The sequence below is a fragment of the Balaenoptera physalus genome (assembly GCF_965194825.1).
Source record: "Balaenoptera physalus genome assembly, chromosome: 9".
In the NCBI taxonomy this organism is placed as follows: domain Eukaryota; kingdom Metazoa; phylum Chordata; class Mammalia; order Artiodactyla; family Balaenopteridae; genus Balaenoptera; species Balaenoptera physalus.
The window spans coordinates 94820087-94841741 of NC_138888.1; the positions used below are offsets into that span (position 1 = coordinate 94820087).

A 21655-nucleotide genomic window follows, 5' to 3' on the forward strand; every position below is an offset into this window, starting at 1 on the left:
ATTATCTAGTGACATGTAAAAATATATGTAGAAAAAGTAAAGCTCTATTTTTCCTTATGAATGTATATTTGCAACCACAGTAGAGTTCATCTTATAGCATAAGGTAGGAAATTTCATAATCTACAGTAGTTGTACATAAAACTTTCTTTGATGCACACCCAGATCTGAATCATGCTGGTCTCTTTTTATAATTCTTTTTTTTGTTTGTTTTTTGTTTCTTTGTTTTGTTTTTTTAAACATCTTTATTGGAGTATAATTGCTTTACAATGATGTGTTAGTTTCTGCTCTAAAACAAAGTGAATCAGTTATACATATACATATGTCCCCATATCTCTTCCCTCTTGCATCTCCCTCCCTCCCACCCTCCCTATCCCACCGCTCTAGGTGGTCACAAAGTACCGGCCTAATCTCCCTGTGCTATGCGGCTGCTTCCCACTAGCTATCTATTTTACGTTTGGTAGTGTATATATGTCCATGCCACTGTCTCACTTTGTCCCAGCTTACCCTTCCCCCTCCCCGTATCCTCAAGTCCATTCTCTAGTAGGTCTGTGTCTTTATTCCCGTCTTGTCCCTAGGTTCTTCATGACCACTTTTTTTTTTTTTTGATTCCATATATATGTGTTAGCATACGGTATTTGTTTTTCTCTTTCTGACCTACTTCACTCTGTATGACAGACTCTACGTCCATCCACCTCACTACAAATAACTCAATTTTGTTTCTTTTATGGCTGAGTAATATTCCATTGTATATATGTGCCATATCTTCTTTACCATTCATCTGTCGATGGACACTTAGGTTGCTTCCATGTCCTGGCTATTGTAAATAGAGCTGCAGTGAACATTATGGTGCATGTCTCTTTTTGAATGACAGTTTTCTCAGGGTATATGCCCAGTAGTGGGATTGCTGGGTCATATGGTAGTTCTATTTTTAGTTTTTTAAGGAACCTCCATACTGTTCTCATAGTGGCTGTATCAATTTACATTCCCACCAACAGTGCAAGAGGGTTCCCTTTCCTCCACACTCTCTCCAGCATTTATTGTTTGTAGATTTTTTGATGATGGCCATGCTGACTGGTGTGAGATGATATCTCATTGTAGTTTTGATTTGCATTTCTCTAATGATTAGTGATGTTGAGCATGCTTTCATGTGTTTGTTGGCAATCTGTATATCTTCTTTGGAGAAATGCCTATTTAGGTCTTCTGCCCATTTTTGAATTTGGTTGTTTGTTTTTTTTATATTGAGCTGCATGAGCTGCTTGTAAATTTTGGAGATTAATCCTTTGCCAGTTGCTTCATTTGCAAATATTTTCTCCCATTCTGAGGGTTGTCTTTTTGTCTTGCTTATGGTTTCCTTTGCTATGCAAAAGCTTTTAATTTTCATTAGGTCCCATTTGTTTATTTTTGTTTTTATTTCCATTTCTCTAGGAGGTGGGTCAAAAAGGATCTTGCTGTGATTTATGTCATGGGGTGTTCTGCCCCTGTTTTCCTCTAAGAGTTTCATAGTGTCTGGCCTTAAATTTAGGTCTTTAATCCATTTTGAGGTGTTTTTTTTGTGTATGGTGTTAGGGAGTGTTCTAATTTCATACTTTTACATGTAGCTGTCCAGTTTTCCCAGCACCACTTATTGAAGAGGATGTCTTTTCTCCATTGTATATTCTTGCCTCCTTTATCAAAGATAAGGTGACCATATGTGCATGTGTTTACCTCTGGGCTTTCTATCCTATTCCATTGATCTATATTTCTGTTTTTGTGCCAGTACCATACTGTCTTGATTACTGTAGCTTTGTAGTAGAGTCTGAAATCAGGAAGCCTGATTCCTCCAGCTCCGTTTTTCTTTCTCAAGATTGCTTTGGCTATTCGGGGTCTTCTGTGTTTCCATACAAATTGTGAATTTTTTTGTTCTAGTTCTGTGAAAAATGCCAGTGGTAGTTTGATAGGGATTGCATTGAATCTGTAGATTGCTTTGGGTAGTAGAGTCATTTTCACAATGTTGATTCTTCCAATCCAAGAACATGGTATATCTCTCCATCTATTTGTATCATCTTTAACTTCTTTCATCAGTGTCTTATAATTTTCTGCATACAGGTCTTTTGTCTCCTTAGGTAGGTTTATTCCTAGATATTTTATTCTTTTTGTTGCAATGGTAAATGGGAGCGTTTTCTTCATTTCACTTTCAGATTTTTCATCATTAGTGTATAGGAATGCAAGAGATTTCTGTGCATTAATTTTGTATGCTGCTACTTTACCAGATTCATTGATTAGCTTTAGTAGTTTTCTGGTAACATCTTTAGGATTCTCTATGTATAGTATCATGTTATCTGCAAACAGTGACAGCTTTACTTCTTCTTTTCTTATTTGGATTCCTTTTATTTCTTTTTCTTCTCTGATTGCTGTGGCTAACACTTCCAAAACTATGTTGAATAAGAGTGGTGAGAGTCGGCAACCTTGTCTTGTTTCTGATCTTAGTGGAAATGGTTTCAGTTTTTCATCATTGAGAAACATGTTTGCTGTGGGTCTGTCATATAGGGCCTTCATTATGTTGAGGTAGGTTCCCTCTATGCCCACTTTCTGGAGAGTTTTTTATCATAAATGGGTGTTGAATTTTGTCAAAAGGTTTTCCTGCATTTATTGAGATGATCATATGGTTTTTCTTCTTTAATTTGTTAATATGGTGTATCACATTGATTGATTTGCGTATATTGAAGAATCCTTGCATTCCTGGGATAAAACCCACTTTATCATGGTGTATGATCCTTTCAATGTGTTGGTGGATTCTGTTTGCTAGTATTTTGTTGAGGATATTTGCGTCTATGTTCATCAGTGATATTGGCCTGTAGTTTCCTTTCTTTGTGACATCTTTGTCTCGTTTTGGTATCAGGGTGATGGTCGCCTCATAGAATGAGTTTGGGAGTGTTCCTCCCTTTGCAATATTTTGGAAGAGTTTGAGAAGGATAGGTGTTAGCTCTTCTCTAAATGTTTGATAGAATTCGCCTGTGAAGCCATCTGGTCCTGTGCTTTTGTTTGTTGGAAGATTTTTAATCACAGTTTCAATTTCAGTGCTTGTGATTGCTCGGTTCGTATTTTCTATTTCTTCCTGGTTCAGTCTTGGAACGTTGTGCATTTCTAAGAATTTGTCCATTTCTTCCAGGTTGTCCATTTTCTTGCCATATAGTTGCTTGTAGTAATCTCTCATGATCCTTTATATTTCTTCAGTGTCATTTGTTACTTCTCCTTTTTCATTTCTAATTCTGTGGATTTAAGTCTTCTCCCTTTTTTTCTTGATGAGTCTGGCTAATGGTTTATCAATTTTGTTTATCTTCTCAAAGAACCAGCTTTTAGTTTTATTGATCTTTGCTATCATTTCCTTCATTTCTTTTTCATTTATTTCTTATCTGATCTTTATGATTTCTTTCCTTCTGCTAACTTTGGGGTTTTTTTGTTCTTCTTCCTCTAATTGCTTTAACTGTAAGGTTAGGTTGTTTATTTGAGATGTTTCTTGTTTCTTAAGGTAGGATTGTATTGCTATAAACTTCCCTCTTAGAATTGCTTTTGCTGCATCCCATAGGTTTTGGGTCGTCGTGTTTTCATTGTCATTTGTTTCTAGGTATTTTTTGATTTTCTCTTTGATTTCTTCAGTGATCTCTTGGTTATTAAGTAGTGTATTGTTTAGCCTCCATGTGTTTGTATTTTTTACACATTTTTTCCTGTAATTGATATCTAGTCTCATAGCGTTGTGGTCAGAAAAGATACTTGATATGATTTCAATTTTCTTAAATTTACCAAGGCTTGATTTGTGACCCAAGATATGATCTATCCTGGAGAATGTGCCATGAGCACTTGAGAAGAAAGTGTATTCTGTTGTTTTTGGATGGAATGTCCTATAAATATCAATTAAGTCCATCTTGTTTAATCTATCATTTAAAGCTTGTGTTTCCTTATATATTTTCATTTTGGATGATCTGTCCATTGGTGAAAGTGGGGTGTTAAAGTCCCTTACTATGATTGTGTTACTGTCGATTTCCCCTTTTATGGCTGTTAGTATTTGCCTTATATATTGAGGTGCTCCTATGTTGGGTCCATAAATATTTACAATTGTTATATCTCCTTCTTGGATTGATCCCTTGATTATTATGTAGTGTCCTTCTTTGTCTCTTGTAATAGTCTTTGTTTTAAAGTCTATTTTGTCTGATATGAGAATTGCTACTCCACCTTTCTTTTGATTTCCGTTTGCATGGAATATCTTTTTCCATCCCCTCACTTTCAGTCTGTATGTGTCCCTATTTCTGAGGTGGGTCTCTTGTAGACATCCTATATACGGGCCTTGTTTTTGTATCCATTCAGCCAGTCTATGTCTTTTGGTTGGAGCATTTAATCCGTTTACATTTAAGGTAATTATCAATATGTATGTTCCTATTACCATTTTCTTAATTATTTTGGGTTTGTTATTGTAGGTCTTTTCCTTCTCTTGTGTTTCCTGCCCAGAGAAGTTCCTTTAGCATCTATTGTAAAGCTGGCTTGGTGGTGCTGAATTCTCTTAGCTTTTGCTTGTCTGTAAAGATTTTAATTTCTCCATCAAATCTGAATGAGATCCTTGCTGGGTAGAGCAATATTGATTGTAGGTTTTTCTCCTTCATCACTTTAAATATGTCCTGCCATTCCCTTCTGGCTTGCAGAGTTTTTAAAAGATCAGCTGTTAACCTTATGGTGATTCCCTTGCATGTTATTTCTAGCTTTTCCCTTGCTGCTTTTAATATTTTTTCTTTGGATTTAATTTTTAATAGTTTAATATGTGTCTAGGCATGTTTCTCCTTGGATTTATCCTGTATGGGACTCTCTGTGCTTCCTGGACTTGATTAACAATTTCCTTTCCCATATTAGGGAAGTTTCCAACTATAATCTCTTCAAATATTTTCTCAGTCTCTTTCTTTTTCTCTTCTTCTTCTGGGACCCCTATAATTCAAATGTTGGTGCATTTAATGTTGTTCCAGAGGTCTCTGAGACTGTCCTCAATTCTTTTCATTCTTTTTTCTTTATTCTGCTCTGCAGTAGTTATTTCCACTATTTTATCTTCCAGGTCACTTATCCGTTCTTCTGCCTCAGTTTTTCTGCTATTGATCCCTTCTAGAGAATTTTTAATTTCATTTATTGTGTTGTTCATCGCTATTTGTTTGCTCTTTAGTTCTTCTAGGTCCTTGTTAAATGTTTCTTGTATTTTCTCCATTCTATTTCCAAGATTTTGGATCATCTACTATCATTATTCTGAATTATTTTTCAGGTAGACTGCCTATTTCCTCTTCATTTGTTAGGTCTGGTGGGTTTTTGCCTTGCTCCTTCATCTGCTGTGTGTTTCTCTGTCTTCTCATTTTGCTTAACTTACTGTGTTTGGGGTCTGTTTTTCTCAGGCTGCAGGTTCATAGTTCCCATTGTTTTTGGTGTCTGTCCCCAGTGGCTAAGTTTGGTTCAGTGGGTTGTGTAGGCTTCCTGGTGCAGGGGACTAGTGCTTGTGTTCTGGTGGATGAGGCTGGATCTTGTCTTTCTGTGGGCACGTCCACGTCTGGTGGTGTGTTTTAGGGTGTCTGTGGCCTTATTATGATTTTAGGCAGCCTCTCTGCTAATGGATGGGGCTGTGTTCCTGTCTTGCTAGTTGTTTGGCATAGGGTGTCCAGCAATTTACCTTGCTGGTCGTCGAGTGGAGCTGGGTCTTGGTGTTGAGATGGAGATCTCTGGGAGATTTTTGCCATTTGATATTATGTGGAGCTGGGAGGTGTCTTGTGGACCAATGTCCTGAACTTGGCTCTCCCACCTCAGAGGCACAGCCCTGATGCCTGGCTGGAGCACCAAGAGCCTGTCATCCACATGGCTCAGAATAAAAGGGAGAAAAAAAGAAAGAAAGAAAGAAAGAAGATAAAATAAAATGAAATAAAATAAAAAAAGTAAAGTAAAATAAAATAAAGTTATTAAAATAAAAAATAACTATTAAAAAAATTTTTAATGTAATAAAAACATTTAAAAAAAAAAGAAAGAAAGAAAGAAGAGAGCAACCAATCCAAAAACCAAATCCATCAATGATAACAAGTGCTAAAAACTATACTAAGAAAACAAAAAGAAAACCAAAAAACAGACAGACAGAACCCTAGAACAAATGGTAAAAGCAAAGCTGTACAGACCAAAAGCATACACATACACACTCCTAAAAAGAGAAAAAGGGAAAAATATATATATATCGTTGCTCCCAAAGTCCACCTCCTCAGTTTGGGATGATTTGTTGTCTATGCAGGTATTCCACAGACGCAGCACATCAAGTTGGCTGTGGAGATTTAATCCGCTGCCTCTGAGCCTGCTGGGAGAGATTTCCCTTTCTCTTCTTTGTTCGCACAGCTCCAGGGGTTCAGCTTTGGATTTGGACCCGCCTCTGCGTGTAGGTCGCCTGAGGGCGTCTGTTCCCCGCCCAGACAGGACGGGGTTAAAGGAGCAGCTGCTTCGGGGGCTCTGGCTCACTCAGGCGGGGGGAGGGAGCGGTACGGAGGAGGCGGGGCGAGCCTGCAGCGGCAGAGGCCAGCGTGACGTTGCAGCAGCCCGAGGCGCCGTGCGTTCTCCCGGGGAAGTTGTCCCCGGATCACGGGACCCTGGCAGTGGCGGGCTGCACAGGCTCCCGGGAGGGGCGGTGTGGAGAGTGACCTGTGCTCGCACAGAGGCTTCTTGGTGGCGGCAGCAGCAGCCTTAGCGTCTCCTGCCCGCCTCTGGACTCTGCGCTGATAGCCGCGGCTCGCGCCTGTCTCTGGAGCTCGTTTAGGCGGTGCTCTGAATCCCTCTCCTCACGCACCAGGAAACAAAGAGGCAAGAAAAAGTCTCTTGCCTGTTCGGCAGCTCCAGACCTTTCCCCGGGCTCCCTCCCGGCTAGCTGTGGCGCACTAGCCCCTTCAATCTGTGTTCACGCCGCCAACCCCAGTCCTCTCCCTGTGATCCGACCGCAGCCCGAGCCTCAGCTCCCAGCCCCGCCCGCCCCGGCGGGTGAGCAGACAAGCCTCTCAGGCTGGTGAGTGCTGCTCGGCGCCGAGCCTCTGTGCGGGAGTCTCTCCGCTTTGCCCTCCGCACCCCTGTGGCTGCGCTCTCCTCCGTGGCTCCGAAGCTTCCCCCCTCCGCCACCCGCAGCCTCCACCCGCAAAGGGGCTTCCTAGTGTGTGGAAACCTTTCCTCCTTCATGGCTCCCTCCCAGAGGTGCAGGTCCCGTCCCTATTCTTTGTCTCTGTTTTTTCCTTTTTCTTTTGTCCTACCCGGGTACGTGGGGAGTTCCTTGCCTTTTGGGAGGTCTGAGGTCTTCTGCCAGCGTTCAGTGGGTGTTCTATAGGAGCAGTTCCACGTGTAGATGTATTTCTGATGTATTTGTGGGGAGGAAGGTGATCTCCACGTCTTACTCTTCCACCATCTTGAAGCTCCCTCTCATACCAAGTTTTCTATAATTCTTTTAAAATTTCTCTTGTTATATGTGGACTTGTGAAGGACTGCTCCTGTTTTAATTCAAAATTTATATTTTTTTCAAGAATGTGTTTCTAAAACCATAATAATGGAATGTGTCTAAAACTGTTTGGGTAGTTTGATTGGTGTCTGTTTGTTGCCTTTGCCTGTTCTGTATCTTTGACCAAATAACAGTGGTTTTCAAAGTGGTTCCCAAACCAACAATATCAACACCACCTGTTATCTTGTTATAAGTTTAGAATTTCTGGTCTCACCCTGACTTGTTAAATGAGTATCCACATTTTTAACAAGGTCCTCAGTTTGATTAAATATACATTAAAGTTTGAGATGCACTGCTGCTGCTATACCACTACTCACCTATACCTAGAGAGCTCCTTGGTTTTGGGTAGAGTTGATCATGTTTTTTCCTGGCACCACAAAGATGGCATGTGACCCAGCCTTGGCCAATCAGAGCACCACAATTGTAAGAACTCCTTGCTCGATTCAGAGATGCTTAGGCCACCCAGCCCATGCAAATCAGCATCTCCCAGGAAAGCTTTGCCAAGGCTCTGAAAAGCAGCTCTCTTTCTATTAAGGTTGCTCTTCTTTCAAAATTGAGTTCCATAATCCTGATGGCCAACATTTCATTATAAAGGGAGAGCCCGCATAGGAATGAAGCCAACACAGAAGAAATTAAAGCCAAGAGATGAGGAAGGAGCAATGGGCTAGACAAAAGAGAAAGAGGAGAAGGGAAGAGGGAAGTGAAAGAAAGACAGGGGAAGATAACAGAAGGGAAGAAGGAAGAGGGAAGAAATATTTATCATTAAGCTCCCGAAACTATCTGTGCCTTAAGCCAGCATCACCTATGGGATTTCTCAATTACATAAATCATTAAATTCCATTTCTTAAGTTAGAGTTGGCTTTCTGACACTTGCAAATGAAAGTGTCCTAATTGTATAGATGATAAAAGTGTTTCTATGAGGAATTTAATTACTAAACTACCAGTCAGCAGTCTCGTAGTGTGCCTTACATTTAGAAACACGCTTTAATTGTCAGCCTCATCCTAATTTACTCTCTAATGTATTCAACAAAGCAAGATCATGTTTTACATTCTTGAATCTCAAAACATGTGCTTTATCTTGAATAATTAAAAATGTGGTTCCTGGTGGTCTTGCTCTAATGGCTGCCTTGTTAAGGATTGACAAAAATGCCAGGGATTAGTGTTTTCATTTGGTTATTAAAAATCTTTAGCCTGAACTACTTTTTATTATCTTCATGGTTTTTAATTCTCTTAACACTTTCTGAGAGCCTGTTTAATGATATTGAGATACTACAAGTAAATAGATTTAAAGAAGCAGATGGAAAAAACAAATCTTCCTTTCCTTCCCACACTTCCTATTCCTTGCTTTCTCCTGATTCACTTCCCATCTTTCTTCATTCCTCATCCTTTCTTTCTTTCTTTTTACTTTTATTCCTAGGCCACATAGTGGGCATCCTCAAATACCAAATTCTATTTTTTAATCAAATTATAATTAAACAGTTTTTCATTTTTCCTACACTATGAAATTCTAGTTATCAAATTGTCCAATGGATGTTAGATATTACATGTCCTCTTCATGGGAATGTTCAAATAGACGAAACGTTGCAAAGGAGAGATTAGTGTTAATTAAATACATTTACATTATTGAACTAATGTATTAATTTGGGACTTATGCTGTAGATTCTTAAATTGTTTAGTTTTTACATAACATTTTCACAAAAGTTGATTCATCACAAAATAGAAAGTTTCAATGTGCCACAGATATATATATATTTTATAATAAAACACATATATTTTCCATAATAAAATACATATATATTACTATAGTAAGCCAGACTTCTGAGTGTTGAGCGAGGCTAACAGCAATATTAGTTCCGGAACCTAAAAAGAGAAGGTCTCCTTGCCTACATCCTATAAATCCATTTTAAGTTAGAAATATATTCTGGAGAGGAACAACAAGCGCTATTTTTCATTTAGTTAGTCAAGAAGCATTTATTGAACACTTGTAATGTTTTTAAGTCCTGTGGTTAGAGCTAGGGACAGCAGATGGTTAAGTCATTGTTCTTTCTTCTAAAACAATGTAATATGTTGGGGGAATTGTTGGGGGTTGGAGAGGTCTGGGAGGAGGAGGCCTTATAAATCTTTCTGGGGATTTGTATCAAAATATCCAGAAGCTTGGATTTTCTCCTTTCTCACCTCAATCTAAGGATGTATCAAAATTTGGAGTGGTCTTCCTGAAAAAGTTTTCCAAGACCTGGGTCCTTCCAGTATACTCCAGACTTGCCAGGATTCTCACCTACTTGTAACCAATTGATGGTGTTTCCAAGGTGTTCTGGGAGCAGAGAAGAGGGGGAAATTAGTTCTGTGCAGAGTGGAGTTGGAGAACTCAGGGGAATTTCTAAATTCTATTATGATTATTACTCTTGTATTTGAAGTGGGCCTTGAAGGATTAGAACAATAAAAACAGGTGGAGAAGTAAAGGAAAGAGCATTTCCGCCTATGAAAATAGAGACATAATGGTTATTAAACTTTTTAAAGATTTTGTCATTTGCCATGCACACTCTTCAGGTCATAGACAAGAAGATAAAGGACAGAGATTACACGATTTTCCTATGGTTTCATAGGAAATGAAACATAGGGCTGGTATGTGAAGTCCAACTTTCCAGTCCAAAAAGTATGCTCTAAACCTCCGCACTTGGCTTCATAAAGGTTTAAAAAACATAAAGTTCAATGCACCAGGGTTGATTTTTGCTCTTTCACAGCTTACTATCTAAATTAAAGCACTTTCCTCAAAAATCTATTTCTTTTCTATGCCATATTTCTTCCTTATAATGAGTTCTCTGTGTGTATGTGTGTGTGTATGACCTTGTGTGTATACTCACAAATGTATACATGTATATTTGTGTGTATTGTGGATAGGATCTCCACAACCTGGGTGTCGACCCTCTAGTTGCTTCTGTCTGGATGTATTCTATTACCAGGCAGATGGTGTGTTCTTGACAAGGCATATGCTATGGGCTAGTGCATGGACAGATGTTTAGCAGTTTACCGAACTGTGGATGAATGAACACCAATGAAATGATCGTTCAGAATAAAAATTTCTTTCCAAAGAAAGAAAGTTGGGTGGTTTGGTTTTTTAAAACAGATTTTGATATGCAGTATCTACTTTGTAGAGAAAATAAACATGTGTTCTCAAAATGTTTTTTCACATGTGAAAGTCATGTCAAGGAATCTTCCTTTGCTCTCATTCTTCATAAGCCACTTTATTCAGTCCCAAATTCATTATCAAAATCCTCTGACGTTTTGTTATGCATCCCTCAACTTTATTGCATGCAAACTTGAAAGGACAGAGAAAATTTCAAATATGAATAGAAAAACGGTGTGTGGTGGTTAAAGTAGGCCAGACATCTTATCTAGCCTTCTTTGGAATTTCCATCTCACTGCTCACTGAGACTTGGAAAGAGGCAGGTTTCATCCCGCTCGAAAATTCCACACTCTGCCTTGATCGCCCACCCTGCTCTCTCTCTGTCAGAGATGGCTCTATATGCAATGAGATATGATTTAAAGGAATGAGCAGTGATATTTTAAAGGACTTTTTAAAGACTGAAAATAATCTGTATATTTATTGTAGCCAAATATTACATTCAGCTCATTCAAAAATAATTCAAGTTGTTGAATAATTCATAAAAATAATTCATACCATAATATATGCTAAGGTCAAGGAGATACATGAGAAATCCTCAGTAAATGTTAGTTATGTAAAGTGAAGTTATTTGTACAGCTTTCATTTATTTGCACTTCCATTCCCACGATGAAAACATTTGATATCATAAGTAAGTTTAACCTTTCCATTTTGATCAGGTTTTCTTTGGGGGGCAGGGCCATCTTGTATTTTCACTTCCTGCTTGGTTATTATATTATCTTTATAGAACTCACATGAGAAAAAGGATTGTTTTGCCTAAATTGACTTTAAAAAGGTATTTTATGCTGCTTTCCCATACAAATATGGTTAAAGGCTAAGCTATTTCAAGGAAAAAGGCAAGGAAACATATAGCCTCAAATCCCAGTTGAGAGAAAAACCCTGTTTCAGAGGAAGTAGTTCATTAGTATTCCCCATAAATATTATCACTAAGTGAGATTAGATCTGTTAAGTTATGCATTTTAAAAATTCTACATGTGCTTCTTTTTCCATTTAAAATTCTGGCATGTGCTGTTTTTCCATTTGCTTCCACAGGATACTTTCCCTTTGGAAGTAGATTTGTGGTCAGTGAGTATCTTTTCTGTTTATAGAATTCTGCTTTCTCATATAAATGGCTTGCACTAATGAAAAGCAAGGCAGTTCTACTTCTATACAGTAGAGAAATATGAGAAATTTTCTAGGGACAAAACAGAGGAGAGGCAGTATAGGGCAGAAATAAATAGAAATTCTTTCTATTTATTTATTTATTTTTAAATGTATTTTTCTTTGAAGTATAGTTGATTTACAACGTTGTGTAGTTTCTGGAGTACAGTAAAGTGATTCAGTTATATATATATATATATATATATATATATATATATATATATATATTCTTTTTCATATTCTTTTCCATTATGGTTTATTACAGGGTATTGAATATAGTTCCCTATGCTCTACAGTAGGACCTTATTGTTCATCTATTCTATATATAATAGTTTGCATCTGTTAATCCAAAACTCTCAATCCATTCCCCCCCCTCCACACCCCTTCTCCCTTGATAACCATAAGTGTGTTCTAAATAGACATTCTCGAAAGAAGACATACAGATGCCCAACAGGCACATGAAAAGATGTTCAACATCGCTAATTATTAGAGAAAGGCAAATCAAAACTACAGTGAGGTACCACCTCACACCAGTCAGAATGGCCATCATTAAAAAGTCCACAAATAACAAATGCTGGAGAGGGTGTGGAGGAAAGGGAACCCTCCTACACTGCTGATGGGAATGTAAATTGGTGCAGCCACTATGGTAAACAGTATGGAGTTTCCTCAAAAAACTAAAAGTAGAACTACCATATGATCCAGCAATCCCACTCCTGGGCATATATCTGGAGAAAAACATGATTTGAAAGGATACATGCACCGCAATGTTCATTGCAGCACAGTTTACAATAGCCAGGACATGGAAGCAACCTAAATGTTGTCAAGTTGATGCTCATAATTTTTCATTTATTCGTGACATGATCATTTCATTGGTTTTGAGAGCTGTGGTGTTATCAGTTATTCCAACAATTTGGCCAGAGTCCTCTTAGTAGATAAAAATCCTCTAGAGTCCTGTTCACACTGCCTTTTGTTCATCTGTAGCTATGTTCCTTGCTATTTAATCAAACTATTTTCTCAAGGCATTGAGCATGTATATATGCAGAAATAAATATAAGCATTATTAGACCCAGTCCCTACATGTATGTGTTCAATCTTATGACTTATGCCATTTTAAATTGAATTCTTTTTCAGTAATAAAACTGAAGACTTACTTCAGTAAAACATCAATAAATAACACAAATACAGAAGAAGAGAGCTTAAAGGGGAAAATAGGGATTGCAGAAAATGCTTTCTCAGTGTTTATTCAAAATCGACTTTTTATTTTAGAATACTTTTAGATTTACAGAAAGCTTGTGAAGAGAGTACAGGGGGTTCCCATATACCCTACACCTGGGTTTCTCTGTTGTTAACATCTCATATTACTGTAGTTAGTTATTTGTCACAACTAATGAACTGATATCATTACATTGTTATTAACTAGAGTCCACACATTTTTCAGATTTCCTTTTTCTATTCCAGGATCCCATTCAGGCTACCACCTTACATTTAATTGTGATGTCTCCACACCTCCTTTTTGCCGTGCTAAGTTTCTCACTTTTCCTCTCAGAATTGGACTGCAGTGATGGGTTTTGGGGAGGTGTATGGTCAGGCCACTCAAGATGGCTGTTCTCTTGCTCTCTGTACATCCCCTGCCCAACCAGTGCCTGCTTCACCTACACCCTATGCACACGACTGACCTTCCTACGTACTTACCCCACGTCCCAGCTGGTGTTAATCTTATCAAAGGGGCTGTGAAGGGCATGCCACTCTACTGGTTTCCCTGGTAACTGATAAGCCCACCTGACATCAATTCCCCTATAATCCCACCTTCCTCCCCTGAGTTAAGCCGGCTGCCATGTCCGGTCTGCTGCAAACGGTGGGGTGTCACTCTAGGACCTTGCCTCAGACAGGTAAGCTCCCCCGTCCATTAAACCATTGAGGTCTCTGTCGCTGACTCAGCTCTTTCTTTGTTCTTGAAGCTGGGTAAGCACAGGCCTTGTAGGCCTTCAGGGGGAGCAGCCCAACAATTGGCAGAGCAGCCAGGAGACCAAGGAAACTCCCGTGAGCATGGAAACGTTGGGAAATACAGGACGGGGAGTGGAAAGTTGCAGAGGCTGTCCACTAACACAGGGGGCCCAAAGATTCCAGGGGTAATCCCAGAAGTTTCAGGGGTAATGTCGGGGTGGTTGTCCACTAAAATATGGGGCCCAGAAGTTCCAGGGGCGATCCCGAGAGTTGCGGGGGAAGTCCTGGGGGGCTGTCCACTAGTACATGCGGCCTCGTGGTCCTGTTCTTGATGAATGCGAGCTGCCAAGAGGTCTGGAGATCAGTGGCCTTAATGGCTCAGATACTGTATCCAAGTGAGACGTTTGTAATCGGTTAAGCTAGCTTTCTATTTATAGAAGGAATTGGTATTTCTCTTGGGCCTTTGAGATGTAAATGATCTACCTGGGTTCTTTGGAACTTTAATCTTAAGTGGAAAGGAGAAAAAAGAGCTTTTAGGTAAACTCTGTAGAAATAATTATGCTTTGGGAATGTCTGTCTAAATTAGTCTCTCTGGATTTTGGTAACTTGAAACTAAGCTAAGTTAAATAAAGAAAATTCATTAACTCAGGAATCTCAATACTTTGGGAACGTCTAGAAGAGAAAAATCCACCAAGGCAGAGCCTGATAGCAGGCCTTTGGCATGTCCTTCCTGGCCTTGAGAGGCCTTTTGGGAATTCAGTCTGAGACTCCTGAGGTGTTCCCCCCTCAGCCAGTTTGGAGGAGCCTATGCGGTCAATTGACAAGACTTATTTTGCAAACAAATTAGTTTTGATTTGGCTCTGTTTGGTGGAGATGAGGGTAATTTTAGCACAATATTATGTTTCAGTGGATGTTAAATTCTACTTCTGTTAATTGAGGTCTGTATTTATGAAAGTTATTGTGTTAGCCATACTTTTGCCCTGATGCTCTGGGCGGAAAGAAAATTATCTAGTGACATTGTCACAGAATATAACTGTTAGGAGAACCACTGTCCGAAACTGCCCGCCCTGGCCAGGCCCGATAGTAACCACTTGATTAAGTTAACTCACAACAGGAGGGCCTCATTAGGAATGTGGAACTAACAAGCTACCACCAACTGGAAGAATTCGGGAAAGGTTAAAAGGAGAGAGGAGATGTCAGTCCGGATGTCCTACCAACATCCCAGAATCCTCTTTCTGGAATCCATCTTAGCTGAGTGATGTGCACACGACCAGGAAGGAGCCTGAGTCAGAATGATTGGCCAGAGACAATCTGGAAACTAACCCAATTCTCATAAAACCTGAGACTGCGAGCGATGTGGCAGAGTAGTTCTTCTGGGTTCCCTTACCCTCCTGCTCTCCACCCAGGTGCCCCTTCCCAATAAAGTCTCTTGCTTTGTCAGCACGTGTGTCTCCTTGGACAATTCATTTCTGAATGTTAGACAAGAGATCACTCTCGGGCCCTGGAAGGGGTCACCTTTCCTGCAATATAACTACTCATGAAATGTGACACTGCTTTAAGTCTGCTGCTAAAAACACATGTACAAGGCTTGTGTGACAGTTGGGTATAAGTGATAAAGTGTATAGCCTATAAAGTGTTTCCCCCATTAACATACCTTGAGCCTGTTCAGGAGATCTGATTAGTTTTCCCCCATCGTGAATGCCTAGGCAAATATAAAGAAGGCCTAGCACCAAGGGACATGATCTGAACCTGGGGTAGGAGCCAGCACCCCAGCATTGAGGGATGGATAGTTTGATCATCAGTACTTTCTATTGAAAGTTTTACAGTCAAAAGGGGAAATGATGGAAAAATCTGTACACATTGAGGTATGGGGAAGTCATTCTGGCTTATGTTCAATACATGGTTTAACTTAAATTTTACTGACCAGATCAGCCTGTTTTGTGGTCGTTCAGACAGGCGTTGTGCATCTGCTTTGGCCATTGAGGAGGCGAATGCATTTGAAAGTCAAAATGGAGTCACTGTGGTTCAGACATCCAACGTAAAACTAGGTGGCCATTGTATACGTGGTTTTGGACATGTTATTGTATTACTGAAAACGTGAGTGTTCTGAACTGTATTGCACACCAGGACAAAAACCTCAGGCGGGTGTGGCATTATCTCGGAATGCAGTTACCGCTTGTACTTTGCGTTAACTGTCGTGATCTCCCCTGTGCTGTACCTGTTAGATGCCCCACATTTCACCCCCAGCCCAAGAGGAGGAAATCTATTTGAAGACTGAACAGCAACACGGACCTCACTGCAAAATGAGGCGAATTGCTGGGTCTACAGCCAGATGCCATTGTCCTCCTCTGGGCTTCCATGAAAACTTGACCCGGCTACTGTGACTATGTGGGGACTACTGACCGTGGGGGGAAAGACTCACCATCTTCCTGGCCCACATGTCAGTATATCAGAAGGACCCCCGTTGGTAAACGTTACTGTACAGCTGACCGCCCATGAGCCCCCTGGGCTATACTATGTGGGTGGTATAGGCTGGCTGCTGGACACACAAGTCCAACTAGTGGGATTAACTGTGTTTTGTTTGGAAGGACCTACTGGGTCCACCCCTAATGGCACTCAACATAACATGGGGTGGCAGACCTATACTGTGACTGCTGACTCCTGGCTAGGCCACCAGAATGTTTCTTTTAAAGCTGGGCCTTCCCCTTCCCATGCAGGTGGCTCTGGGTTTGTGAAAACCAGGGGTGGCCTTGCCTTCCTTATAACTGGACAGGGCACTGCTGCTACTGACTCCCTTTCCATTGACCCGGTAAGTGCTTGGCTCCAAAATTTGCCCACATCCTGGCAAATGTCTGTTCTGAGCATACTAGGTGTCTTATTCACGATGCTCTTTGGCTGCTGGTGTCTGTAGTGTATTTGTGGTGTCTGGTTGCAGTGCCCCCTACATACCTGACCCCAGGGATATTGTGGAAGAGGGGTGGACAGAGATTGTAAGGGTCGGTCGTGCAGGGTGTGTAGGGATGGAGTTCATGGTCAGGCCACTCAAGATGGCGGTTCTCTTGCTCTCTGTACACCCCCTGCCAGACCAGCGCCTGCTTCACCCTATGCACATGACTGACCTTCCTGCCCACTTGTCCCAGGCCCCAGCTGGTGATTGTTCTTATCCAAGGGGCTGGTGAGGGTGTGCCCCTCTGCTGGTTTCCCTGGTAACTAATGAACCCACCTGACATCAGTTCTCCTCTAACTGCTAATTTCCCCTTCCCCTCCAGAACGAAGACTGTCCCTTTGTCTTGCTTGCCTTCCGGTAAGAAAACCACAGAGTTAAAGCACCATTCTCATCACGGCATATTAAGGTAATATCCTATCAATATGACTATCACTCTTGATGTTAACCTTGAACTCCTGGCTGAGGTAGCATTTGTCATGTTTCTCCATTGTTACATACTCTTTTTTTCCCCCTTTTCCACGCTATACTCTTTGGAAGGAAGTGACGATATGCAGCTCACACTAAGGAATGGGGAATTATGTTCCACCTCCGTGAATGGTAGTATATAAATTATTGGAATTCTTCTGGATGGGAGACGTATCTGTTCTACTGATTTATTTATTCAATCATTAGTGTATATCAATGTGGACTCATGGATATTTATTTCACATTTTGGACTATTATCCAATTCAAGTTTATTTGTTGTTCAAGTGTTCTAGCTTTGGCCATTGGGAGCTCTTTCAGTTAATTCCTGTATCCCTTTGACATAACATCGTTGGGGGTTTTTGGTTTGTTTGACTGGTTTTGTTTTTTAGGGGTTTTTTAGCACTACAAGATGCTCCAAATGTATCTTATATATCCACTGACCCAGTCCTCCAGGAAGCCATTTCTCTAAGGGTCCCTACTTCCTTTTACTGAGAATTGTATTAGAATCCAAGATCTGTGTCCCAGTTGTGCTCATTGCGACTGGAGTGTCAGTACCACTAGGCCCTCTCAGCTGACAGAGCAAGGAAATATATGTGTGTGTAGTGATACCGTATACCACGTATCTATAAGTATTTATATTAAGCTAAACCTGAGTTCACGCTAACACGCTCAACTCTAATCTCGTACCACATGGGTCATTCTAGACTTCTCCCCTTGCTTGTCCGTAACTCCCCCTCCTTGTCCGTAACTCCCCCTCCAACAGTAAGAAACCTGGCCCCTAACATCTGCCATCCTTTATACTCTCTTGATGACTGTAACTTCTTAAAGAAGTCTTGAAATCAGAGAATGTGTTGTTCTTCTTCAATATTTTGTTGAGCCTTCTAGATCCTTTGCCTTTCCATATAAATTTTAGACACTATCCTGATATCAGATTTTGATAGTGATTGGGTTGAATAAACAGATCAATTTGGGAAGAAGTTTCATCATCAGACTATTGAGTCTTTCAGTGCAGGAACATGGAATATTTCTCCATTAATTTAGATATTTCATTTCTTCCATCAGTGTTTTAGATTTCTGCATATAATTTTGTACATGCTGTTACATTTACACCTAAGTACTTCATTTTTGGTGCTATTGTAAATATTTTTTAATTTCAAATTTCAATTATTCATTGCTGGTATACAGGAAAGCAGTTGAGTTTTGTATTGATGTGTATGTTGTGATCTTGCTGTATTTGCTTATTAGTTCCAGGAGTGTTTTTCTGCAGATTCAGTGGAGATTTCTGTACAGTCATGTCATCATCAAAGAGTTTTATTTTTTCCTTTCCAATCTTTTCTTGTTTTATTGCACTAGCTAGAACTTTCAGTGTGTTGCTGAACAGAAGTGGTAAGAGAATCTCTGCCTTTTTCCCAGTCTTAGTGGGGAAGTATCCAGTCTCCTATCATGAGCTACCATGTTAGGTGTAGGTTTTGTGTAGATATCCTTTATCAAGTTGAGGAAGTTCCCCTCTATTCCAGAGTATTGAGAGTTTTTATCATGAATGGATGTTGGATGTGTCAAATGCTTTTCAGCATCTTCTTTGTCTTCTTTTGCCCACTTATGTGTTGGCTTACACAGGTAGATTTTTCAAATGTTATACTAGCTTTAGATACCTGGAATAAATCCCACTTGTTCCTAGTGTATAATTCTTTTTATACATTGTTAGATTCTATTTACTGATGTTTTGTTGAAGTTTTTGCATCTATGTTCATGGAAGATGCTGATCTGTTTTTTTTGCTTTCCTTGTAATATTATCTGCTTTACATGTTAAGGTAATTCTGTTTTCAGAGAATAAATTAAGAAGTATTCCCTCTGCTTGTATCTTTTTGGAAGAGATTACAGAGAATAGGTATTGTTTCTTCCTTAAATACTTGGTGGAATCATCAGTGAAAACATCTGGGTCTGGTAATTATTTTTAGGTTTTAAAATATTATTTCTATTTTAATAAGCATAGAGTTATTCAGGTTATCTATTTCTCTTTGTATGAATTTTAGTAGTTTGTATCTTTCAAGGAACTGGTTCATTTTTTCTACATTATCAAATTTGTACAAATAGAGATTTTTGTAGTATTTCCTTATTATCATTAGTGTTGTTCCCTTTTTCATTTCTGGTATTGGTAATTTCTGTCTTCCCTCATTTTTTTCTTGGTTGGCTTGATTAGAAGTTTATCAACTTTGTTGATTTTTTCAAAAAACCATATTTTTAAAAGCAATGTTCTCTGTTGGTTTCCTTTTTTCAATTTCATTGATTTCTACTCTAATTTGCATTACTTCTTGCTTTTTCCTGCTACCTAAAGCTTAAATTGCTATTCTTTCTCTAATTTTCCTAGGTTGTTCATTTCAGATCTTTCTTAATTTCTAATATAAGCATTTAATGCTATAAACTTCCTTCTATACACTACTTTTGCTGCATCTCTCTAATGTTCATGTTGTGTTTTCATTTATATTTGGTTCAAAATATTTAAAAAATTTGGGGGGGACTTCATTTTTGACTCATAGGTTCTTTAGAAGTATGTTATTTAATTTCCAGATATTTGTGGATTTCCAGCTATCTCTCTATAATTTATTTCCACTGTGGTTTGAGAACATGCTTTGTATGTTCTTTCAAATTTGCTAAGATGTGTTTTAGTGGCCTGGAATTTGGTATATTTTGGATAATATTGCATGTAATCTTGAGAAAAATGTATATTCTGCTATTGAATGAAGTATTCCATACATGTCAATGAGATCAAGTTGATTGATAATGCTGTTTAAGTCATCTGTATCCGTAGTGATTTGCTGCCTGCTTGATCTATCAAATAGTGAAAGGGGTGTTGAAATCGCCATTAAGAATGGATTTGTCTATTTCCCCATTTAGTTCTATTAGTTTTTGCCTTGTGTATTTTCATGCTCTTTTGTTAGGTGCATACACAATTAGAATTACTGTGTCTTCTTAGAGAATTGACTCTTTATCATCATGTAATGCTTCTATTTATCTCTGAATCTTTTCCTTGTCCTGAAGTCCTTTTTGTCTGAAATCAATATTGCTTCCTTTTTGTTAGTATTAGTATGATGTAGCTTTTTCTATTCCTTTACTCTTAAACTATTAAAATATTTGTATTTTAAGTAGGCTTAACCTAAATGGGAAAATAATTTGAAAAAGAATAGATACATGTATATCTATAACTGAATCACTTTGCTCTACACCAGAAACTAACACAACATTGTTAATCAACTATACTCCAGTATAAAATAAAAATTAAAAAATAATAAAGTAGGCTTTTACAGACAACATGGAGTGGGTCATTTTTACTTTTAAAACCACTCTAACAGGGATGAAGTAAGAGAGTAGCATTGACATATATACACTACCAAATGCAAAATAGATAGACAGTGGGAAGGAGCTGCCTAGCACAGGGAGATCAGCTTGGTGCTTTGTGACCACTTAGAGGGGTGGGATAGGGAGGGTGGGAGGGAGACGCGAGAGGGAGGGCATATGGAGATATATGTATGCATATAGCTGATTCACTTTGTTATACAGCAGAAACTAACACAACATTGTAAAGCAATTATACTCCAATAAAGATGTAAAAAAAACCCACAAAAAACACTAACAACCTCTGTTTTCCAATTGGTTTATTTAGACTGCACATTTTATGTGAATTTTAATTGGATTAATACCTACCATATTTGAAATTCTTTTTTATTCATTGCATTTATATTCCCCCTTTCTCTCTGACTTCTCTAGTTTTAATTGATCAATTTATATCATTTTATCTCCTATTTTAGCATATTGATTATATTAAAAATTCACTGATTGCCCTAAAATTTACAATTTACATTTTTATCTACTTTAAGTCCAATTTCCAATAATACTATGCTCAAAGCAAGTATACTTCAATAAAATTTAATTTTAAAAAAAGCAACTATACTCCAATAAAAATTAATTAAAAAAATAAACAAAGAAAAACAAAAACAAATAATACTTTGCTCTTACCAAGTAGTTTAGGTACTTATAAAAAATTATTCTCAATTTCTCCCTGCTTCCCCTGTGACATTGCTGTCACTCATTTCACTCATTTATAATCACCTAATACATTGTTATTATTATTGTTCTTAAAAGTATCTTTTAGATCAAATAAGAATTAGAAAAAAAAGATTTTATTTTATCTTTATATGTTCCTTCTTCAATGCTTTCCTTTCTTTATGTAGATCCAGGTTTCTGACCTTTATCATTTTCCTTCTCTCTGAAGAAATTCTCTTAATATTTCCTGCAGAGTAGGTTGGCTGGTGGTGAATTCCAGTTTTTTGGTTTTTTGTAAATTTCTAATTCACTTTCAGAGGATAATTTTGATAGATACAGAATTTTAGGTTTTTGGGGGGTTTTTTTGGTTTTTTTCAACACTAACTCACTCTCTTCTTGATTTCCTGTTCTCTGATGAGAG

The 21655-nt window shown here is 38.7% G+C and overlaps 1 protein-coding gene across 1 annotated transcript in view; it reads left to right on the forward strand.

Annotated features, from left to right (window-relative positions):
• LOC309666647 (uncharacterized protein) overlaps positions 1-21655 on the forward strand; it is a 613160-nt gene that overhangs the window by 562252 nt on the left and 29253 nt on the right. Inside the window, exon 7 of the transcript XR_014267188.1 lies at positions 16007-17134. The gene's annotated coding sequence lies outside the window, so the exon portion shown is untranslated. The remainder of the gene's footprint in view (positions 1-16006; positions 17135-21655) is intronic.